The sequence below is a fragment of the Lethenteron reissneri genome, chromosome 55, assembly GCF_015708825.2.
Source record: "Lethenteron reissneri isolate LAM-NWPU_2019-01 chromosome 55, ASM1570882v1, whole genome shotgun sequence".
In the NCBI taxonomy this organism is placed as follows: Eukaryota; Metazoa; Chordata; class Hyperoartia; order Petromyzontiformes; family Petromyzontidae; genus Lethenteron; species Lethenteron reissneri.
The window spans coordinates 4736217-4746374 of record NC_083833.1 but is presented as its reverse complement, the minus strand read 5'-3'; positions in this window follow the sequence as shown (position 1 = coordinate 4746374).

Here is a 10158-nt window from a genome sequence, read left to right as displayed (position 1 = left end):
TAAATTGCAATGCCTCCCGTTATGAGAAGTGCCTCAATATGAAACAAATTAAAGACCTAATGAGCGGCAGCACGGTGCAGTGGTCACGTCAACTAGCCCAAGAAGACATCCATCGCGGAGATGGAGTGACAACATCGGCTCGTTTGAAGGGGCTGGGTAGACTATTCCCATGGCGTGACCGTGAGAGACGGTGACAGCTTAGGGAGTTCCTAATCAATGGGATTGATCCATTGCTGATGGTGCTGGAAATGTCAATGCACATCAAGGTGCAATTCTGCATGTCAGTGTTGATTGTGCCGTGCGGTTTGAATATTCCCGCGCGTAAATTGTGACCGCTGATCCCATAACCCTCGTGCGACGGGAGTAATTTGCTTCGGGCGGCCTATATGCAAATGTTTCTGGATGTCGACTTGTAATTGGCTAGAGTCGCCTCTGACAGTGCCCTCTTGGCTCCACCCCCCTTTGTCTGGCTCTGTGGGTGGGGTTTGAATCGACCAATGGGAAGCCGACCTACCCCCTCCCATTGAATTACACCTGCCAAGTTGAGTCTCTTGAACGATTCAATTCCAATCGATTATAATGTAGTGTATAAGAAAGTGACTTCAATCGACCGCTTTTGTTTTACTTGTGCATAGTTTATTGGTTTGTTGTATTCTAAAATAAGCGGGTTGGGGGGTGTTGAAGGTTTTTTAAATGCACTTTTTGTATACAACAGACCAGCCTGCCACTGCCCAGTTAACATGCTAAACGTTGGGCCAATGTTGAGCCCAACGTTCCACAGTTGGACTGGGTGACTGTAATAGCTCAGCTTATTGGAATGTTAATAGCTCAGCTTATTGGAGAGTATATTGAGTACATTGATTATATTGATGTATTTTATATTTCGTTTTTTCACATCGGTTTATTGTATGGAAGTAGGGTAGTTGCAGTTTTTTAGCGTCAATATGCTAAATTCCTCTGTTGATATGTAAACTCCTTTGTCAAGGCACTCTGCTCCTCCCACCCAGCTTAAATATACGCTGCCAAGCTTAGCAGTGTTCATTACGACGCTGTTTTTCAGACAGCTCTGTTCTTCACCTGAGGACGGCTGCTAGTGTTGTGACCGAAACGTCGTGAGAATTTTATTTTATTATGTTTTATTTTATTATTTCCCTTCTACGTGACTTGACCGAAAGAACCAAGAAGATGGGTGAATGTACCTTTATGGACCACTTTAGGCATTGTACTGCGCCCACAACAGTTGGTGGAGTTCAGCGCGAGGCGACGTTTATTTCCTTTGTTTTACCTCCCTGAACTGGAGGTGGAAATTCCACATTCCTGCGGCTTGCGGGAGACTACGTAGGATCGCAGCACGCCTAGCGATCCAGTTCCGCGGAGGCGAGGGACGGCTGGTGGATCGCACCGTTGTTGTGAAACTTCCCTTCCAGTGGGGGTTCGAGAAAGGAAGGATCCATGATCAGGCTCGCCATTTAGATCTTACGGGTCAGGGTCGCTCAATCAGCGGGTTTACCTAACTTCTATATTTGCTATAAAATATCACGAAGAAAATATGCATGAATGTCCGAAACTAAAGGCGTAAAACGTTGCCATTATTTTAGGATCAACCTCCGCTCGCATTGCAATCCCGCGGAGCAGCTGGAGGGACCGGTTTGTGCGATTTCGCGTCTATGCGGCTAAGCAATGTCGACCCAAAATTCGCTCTATGCGGTTTGAATTCACTCCATAAGCGGCGATGCGGTCGTACGAGGCACAACGGTACGCAATGTGTGTGTGTGCAGTACTCTATGCGTTACTCGGCAGGCAGCCGTTTCACAGAGATACACAGATATACAAAACTACACAGATAAATACATACACAAGTACATACAGAGAAACAACATTGTGTGTGTGTCCTGTATGCGCTACTCGGTAGGCAGCCGTCTAACAGAGATACACATATATACAAAGATAGACAGAGATATACATACACAGGTACATACAGAGACAACATTGTGTGTGTGTGTGCTCTATGCGCTACTCGCTTCGTACAGCCCGTTGTCTTTTTTATCCTTTATATTAAGTTCACTTGCTTGCTTGCGCGCTTACGACCGTGCAAATCTTTCGGTCGTGTTTTAACCCACTTCCCGTGATCCAATCGAGCTGATATTTTCCACACAGACTCGTGCGTGACAATAAATTTTCGTGAAATTTTTTTTTACAAAATTGTACACTTTTTAGGATTTTTTTTTCTATTTTATTACCAATTGCTTAATGGTGCCAGGCAATCATCTGACCCATAGGTGGCAGCCATCTCAAGCCAGATGACGAGAGGACTCTAGCCGCCACGCATATAAAGGATTTATAGTGAATAACTTTGTTTTTACGGGTTAATTTTTTTGAAGCCATCGACCGCATAAAGCGAGGAAAACCTGTAATTAAATTGTCACTATGAATGTCAGCTCGCTTCCCTCCGCCACCCACCCGGTCCAAGACAATTAGCCCCAATTAGTCGCTCGCTCGCAAACATCTCAACGGTACATCAAAGATAAAGTACTGCACGAATATTCAATTTGTCATTCGTAGCGAGCCTTGCACGTCTATCCTGCACAGTGCACGTACGCATGTGTTTATATGCGTGTGTACTACGCATGTTGTTGATCAGGGTGTCTGAAAATGAATATACCAAAAAGACCATTATTGTTATTCGAGATCCTGACGTACATTTAATATGACTACGTGTAATAGACGTTAAGTTTTAGTTTTTTAAATGTGTTATGGTATTAATTAGATGTTCTCGTTTAATTTGAAGCTAATTTCATTAGGTTTGTTTTCTACCTGATGACGATTGTTTGTGTTGCAATCGAAACGTCGTGTTGTATTATTTAATTGTTTTTTTTTTCTACGTAACTTTACCGAAAGAACCAAAGAGTAGATGTTCTCGATTTATGAATAAACTTCTACATGTCCATCATTCACTATAATAAATCATTCACTATACTCAATTCATTACAATCACTCATTCACTATAATCGATCATTCACTATAATTGATCATTCACTATAATCAATATAATTAGGCGCATACTCTGAGGACATATTTTTACAACATAGCATCAACGATACGATGTTTAATTTATTCAAGGTCCCTTGCTTTACTAGTGTAGACTTTAATGTGTTTATTTTTTAACTCAGAGACTTAAAAAATCGAATTGTGTTCATTCGGGTGAACTGGCGGATTTTGTTATAAATCAGAAAACTGGGTTTCTCCTGAAACAAAAAGTACTAATCAATATAAAACGCACAAGTCTAATGCATATATGTATATAAAATTTATGTCAGTATTTTGAATACCAATACAACTGTTCAAATTCTGGGATCTTTCGGTAAAGTCACATAGATAGGTTCAAAGAAAATAACAAAACATAACAAAAACTACGATGTTTCGATCGCAACACAAGCGGTCGTCTTCAGGAAATGGGGGGTTAGCTTCCAAGGCAAACTGTTTATAAGGGTTCGAAATTGGTGTAGCCAGCCCTCTGATTGGTGGAAACCCAACCACTGTCGGGTTGGCTGCCCACCACTTACATTATCATTGGCTGCTGACATTTGGGCTACGCCCATTTCGAACCCTTATAAACAGTTTGCTTTGGAAGCTAACCCTCCTTTTCCTGAAGACGACCGCTTGTGTTGCGATCGAAACGTCGTAGTTTTTTTATATGTTTTCTTTTTTTCATTGAACCTATCTACGTGACTTTACCGAAAGACCCAAGAATATGAATTCCTGCAGTCACGAAAGGTTTAAGTCCAAACTGTCCAACTTTATTTTTGGTAAATTCATTTTCGGACACCCTCTACATATTGCTGGCATGTAAGTTGCACTCTCAACCACTGTTCAAACGTTGACCCAACGTTCATATTTCATAGTGCATCCATAAAGATGCTAGCTTATTGTACTCCATATTCATAGAATCCTACGAACAGATGTATAGATGTATAGTGTAAATATATACAACGTTTGATGCATTGTCACTCGGGTAAAGTAAGGTGAGATGGGATCTGATGCGCGCAAAATAATTCGCGTTGAGACGTTCCGAAGGGTAATTAGATAAAGTTGATGTGCATGTGAGGTGGATTGCCGTGGCATCGCAGTACGGTGAGTGATGAGCGATTGCGTTTGAAGAGCCTTATCTCGAAGAGTGAAGTGGCCACGAAGAGACATTGCCCAGAGTACCATGGGGTGTGAAATCCTGCACTGCATTGTGACTCAGTTACTTCCCATGTTGTAAATCTGTGGAGCCAGGGATTTAGTTATGTACTGTACGTTGAACTTTTTTTGCGCCAGACATAGTCCCAACCGTGCAAATTGGAGGTCTTTATTTTTCATTTTTTTTCGTAAAAGCACAGTTCTGCCCACTAATTTTTTTTTATTTGGTTTGGGTTCGTGTCTCAATGTTTGACAAGGGCTTAGATCCATAAAACAAACTGATTGTATCAGTAGCGAACGGTTCAACATCCAATGTGCCTCATTTCCTGTAAACCAGTCGTGTTTAAATTCGAGGTTGCCAGCGCAGTGATCAACGTCACAATTCAAAGTTTGAAAAGTTGGAAATGATGACAAGGAGACTATTAAACGTTTGGTTGATCATGGTTTTTTTTTATAAGTGCTACCAACGTCGCATATATGTGCCAACTACATACTACATACATTGTCGAGGGGTCACACTGCACAGTTCACTCCGTCAGCGAGGTTTCGTGCAATCTTATAAGCCCGAGTCCAATACTCGGATGGGTGACAGCCGCCAAGGCTACGTTCCTCTGCTATTGGTGACGTTAAATCGTTTTTAGATTATGTATTTATACTGGAGGAATCCGATGAGCTATTAAGCAATTTTTCACAGATGTCCAGTCGGGGAGGGTAAGGACGTTACACCAACAAGCAATACTAATTCCCTCTGGCAAAACAAGAATTTAAAAAAATCGAGCGACAAAACTGCTGAATGGAGCCGGCGAGGAATCACCCCCAGTGAGGAGCTCGCATCTGGCAACAACTCAAAATGGCTCACATGGCGGAGCCTAAACAGACTGAGACTGGGTTTCGGCAGATGCAACTCTCTCATGAAACCACAGGGCTTCTGCGCAACCGAACAATGTGCTTGGTCAAAAGCAAACCATGGATCATCTTCCGAGATGCCCTGCAGCACCACAATGCACTCCTCAAGATTTGGCAATGCCAACACCAGAAGCAGTGGCCTGTGCAGAATATTGGGAAAATACTAGATGGGTTGGGCAGGAGATACGACAAGGAAGAAGGTGCCAGAAGGATGTGACACTATCCTGAGCATATTGGCACAACAAGGCAGAGGAACGTGGAGACAAATGACACTGGACACCTCCTGGCTATCTCGCCATGGATCGTGATGGTGATGATGCAGCCTCAAACCTGGCACCTGGACATGCAAGTTCCAATTACGCTCAGCGTCCCATCCGATACGAAGCCACTTACTGTGCTGAACGGATTTTCGCAAGTGACTGGTGACAAAACGTTTTACCGGTGCTGTCCTTAAACAATGCGTTACATATACATTCTGGAGACACGGCGAAGTTAGACCTGATATGTTTCGCACTGGGTACCGTAATTCCAATCGTGGCTGTGTTTTTTAAAATATTCAATATGACCCAAGAGTTGAGCGTGAGCGAGTTTTATCTGCTTTTAATACAATAGACCCCCTCTTAACAACGGTAATTGGTTCCACGAATCCAGCCGTGAACTAATTTGGTCGTTAAGCGAGTATAGCAAGTGCACGTTAAAGGCTTAATTCGTTCTGATAGCATCACCCAAAAACATACTTTATAAACACATATGAAAATAAATAAGGTTAATCAATATTCATGTTTATTGTACCTACAACAGCCCGTCGTTAACAGGAGAATAGTGCATATATAGGCACGGGATGGGTGGGGAAGGGTTGTCGAGTAAAAAAATTTGCATGTCAATGAGATTTAAATCTTGAGTCTTGACTTAAAGCTTTCGTGGCTACCTACGTGACTTTACCGAACGAACCAAAGAGTATAGATTCCTGCAGTCACGAAAGCTTCAAATCAAGGAGAATAATGGTCCGGTAAGCGAACACATTGGGCTCTATGGAGGCCCGTTGTGAAACGATTAGTCGTTAACAGGGTTGGTTTTAACAGGGGTTCTACTCTACACTCGTAGACACCACTACTATACACTACACTATACACTACTATACACTACATGTTGGCTTCTATGGAGGCCCATCACAGGGGTGTTCGTTAAGAGGGGTTCTACTGTATCATCGTCACCTCGTCTCACCTCTCTTCATGTTAATAGATGGAATGTGGTTAAACATCCAAAGATCTGCAGCTCATTTGGAAATGGGAACTTTTGAAACGGCATTCGCCGTGACACACAGCCATCGTCTTTGTCCGTCCGTACGGCTGATGCAGATGCTGAGCGACAGCTCCAATGCCCCAGTCACGCCAGCAGACTACCGCGAGACAGCGGAGTGGTGGTTATCGCCGTTATGTCTCCTTCGTAGATTTGTCGATCGGGGCATTGGCGTCGCTATGTCCTAGTACGGTCTGTTCTGGATGACCGCACTGCTACTGGAGAGTTTTTAATGTTTCTATTGGCGCATCAGGTGTCCGCATCTGCCATGGTTTGTGTGGATGCGGTTTGGGGTGGACTCTGAGCTTTACGGAAGATCATAAGCCAGGGATCTTCTGCGTTGGGTCACACCAATCTACGTGACCCCCTACGCATTTCACAAGTAGCACTAATCGCATTTCTGCATTTCCCATAAATATGCTAAATTCCTCTTGATATGCAAATTATTTTGTCAAGACGCTCTTCGCCCCTCCATCCCAACATAAATAGTCGATTCAAGCCTGGGGCTCCTTGACAGACCTGTTCTTCACCTGAAGACGGCTGCTTGCGTTGTGGCCGAAACGTCGTGAGAATTATTTTATTATGTTTTATTTTTATTATTTTATTAATTTCTTTCTACGTGACTTTACCGAAAGAACCAAGAAGATGAATCCCTGCAGTCACGAAAGCTTTAAATCGAAATTCAATCTACGTGACTTTACCGATAGAACCAAGAATATGAATTCCTGCAGTCAGGAAAGTTTTAAGTAAAAACATGTTAGTGAATTATTTAGCCATTTTCTGTACTTTTGAGGCATAAGCAATTGGAAAATAACACTTACTACCCAGGAACAAATAATATATATTTTTGTTACACAGTGATCCGTCGTACTTCCGATTAACACGGTTGGCTCCGTACGGTGCGAACGAAGTTCAACGTCTCTGTGCGGACCTCGCCCCGCACATTCAACTTAGATGCTCGCTTCTCCCGCGCCGCTGGAGGGCGACACTCGGCAGTGAAGTCCCTCGGCCACAGGGCGTTGTGGATTCGTGGGGCTTCTTCTCAGTGCGGCTGCGTCTCTGTGAAGAAGACGCGGAGCGGCGTCATCATCACGTGGAGCGTGGCTCGTGCCGTGGCAACACGCGAGGAGCGGGCAAGAGGAGACAGGGCGGACAAAGACTTTTGACTTTTAAACAACTTTTATTGCCGCCAACAGCAACAGCACTGAAGGCGATTCCGATATGAAATACACAGTCACCAGCAAACAAATAAAACAACCGCTATGCACTGCGCACAACACGAAATAAAAGCCACGTGGTTGGTGGTGGTGGTCATCGTGCACGCCACGGTGACGAGCGAGCGCTTCAGAAGGTGAACACGAGGGTGCCGTCCACGCTGGTGCAGAGGGTTTTTCCGGTTCTCCAGCGTTCGAAGAAGACGTGCACATCGCCGACATGTGTGTGGTACATGGCGTGCTCCAGCCGGAGCCGCGCCTTAAGCAGGCCTCTGAACACTGGAAGCACAAAGCAGCCATCAGTGAGAGAGAGAGAGGCAGAAGAGGAAAGGAAGGGTTGGGAGTATGGAGTCGAGCACGGGAAGGGCCGTTACAGGGTGGACGGGAGAGGGAGTTTCAGACAGAGGGGGCGGCAGAGAAGCAATCTCACATTCAGTGGGGATTGACTGAGGCTTAAACAGAGGATGCTGGAGCGGAGAGCAATGGGCAGTGGAGTGGAGCGAGGTGAGAGGGGAGAAGACGGGGAGTGAAGTGGAGCAAGGGAGAGGGGAGGGAGAGAGGAAAGCACGAAGAGTAGAGTGGAGTGAGGGGAGAGAGCGGAGAGCACAGCGAGTGGGAGTGGAGCAAAGGAGAGGGGAGTGAGGGAGAGAACACGGAGAGTGGAGTGAGCTACCCGTCGGAGGCCGTCAGACTGCGAGAAGGGCTGCGTGCAGAACGAGAGAGAGTGAGCGAGAGGTGGGGGTTTACATGAAGCAAAGTTATTATAAAAAAAAATACGAAATGATGAAAGAAGCAAAGTGCCGAATACACCGATCATCTTGTTTCCACTGATCGTAAAAAAGGAGAGAGAGGACAGGACGGGGATGAGAGGGAAGCGATGTGAGAGAAAAGAGACAGGTGGTGTCTGAAGTTTTCTCGCTGTGATTTTCATGATGGGTTTTCACGTGTAAAGTTATGTGTTGCCTTTTTGAGGCCATTTTTGTTACTGATAAATCGTGCTTTTTAGTCGTATTTTACTGTAAAAATCACATTGTCAGTTACTTTTAAATGTTTTTAATGTTGTACATTTCTGGATAAGTCAGTTTGGTCCCAATTAACGCCGGTGTAACCCTTGCCAATCCACTGCTGGATGAAGTCACAGGGGTTATTCGACCATACTTCACTGGTTTCAAGCGTTTTAATGGGTCAAAGGTTCGATTCTATTGGCTTGGTAATATTTCACGGTGGGTTTTTTTGACGGCTCTGGTTGTATTTTGTTGTGAAAATGTTTTAGCTTTTCTGTGGTTGTTCAAAATTACCATCTTACTGTTGCCACGCAACTTTTACAGTTTTAGTGGCAGAATTCGCTGCAGTTTTACATAAACCCATGTCTTACAGCTGAAATGTGTTGAAAAGCCGGTTTATCTGAATTTAATGGACAGAAAACATTTTAATTGGACAACAGCGCCCTCTAGTGGCGAACAGCGCCCCCTAGTGGTCACAACAGCGCCCCCTAACGGTCTATTTTAGCAGGATAAAAAAAGTTCCCCCTCCTCTCAATTTACGGCACAGTTTGTCTCTTCCTTACACTCACAGCAGATTCTACCCCAACATCGCACCTTGGTTTCCATCTCCTTTGCATTTGACACTGGTCTCCACCACCATCACATTCTGGGTTCTTTTCAGCAACATCACCCACATCTTGTTCACTTGCCCTTTCCGCACATCCACCGTCTCTCTTGTTTTTTTTCCAGTATATTTGGCAGCTTTTGCCTCTGCCAGGATTTTAACGTTGCACCTCCAAACCTCCGGGGATGCCTTTCAACCCTTTAAGCCACCGTGTCCTCACACAAACGACTCTCAGCCACATAATCGCAGAGTTTGTAAATAATCAACACACTCACCCCTCGGGGATTCGAACCCAGGTCTCGACTTTTCAAAGGCAACTGCGTATTCCACTACACTACGGGAGCTGACTTGATTCAGTCAATGTTCTGGTTATTATATCATCGTCGTTTTTAACACTGCTTCAGATGTATTTTTTACGTAAAATGTACAAATAAACATACATATACGTTTGTAAAATGTCCTTTGCTTTCATCATTTAATTAGCTAAATAAAAGTTGGATTTGAACCCAGTACCCCATGACTCGCAGTCCGCGTTCCTCCCCACTCCGTCACTGAACGCTTGTGACGTCAACACGCTCCACATGGTATCGTGACTGCACTTCGCGGACACGTGTGATGATGTTTTAACCAAATATAAATGTGACCATCACTTGTGTTGACGGCATCACGCGAAAGGAACATAATTACGTCTGTCGTTATGTAATGTGTAAGTCACTTGGTAAAAAGTTAAGTATGGGATCCGAACCTAGGCAAACCACTTCAAAGGCAGCTGTGCCATCCATTATAGCAGGAGGTTTTGGTGATGGGTGGAAATATTCTGGCTATTAAGTCATTGTCGTTTTTAATTTGTTGCATAAAAAATAAAGTGTATGAAACATTTGCCCATGATTCTTGTCCTACATTCTTCATCGAACTTAACAAACGGGCAGCTTTGTTCATAGGTGAAAGG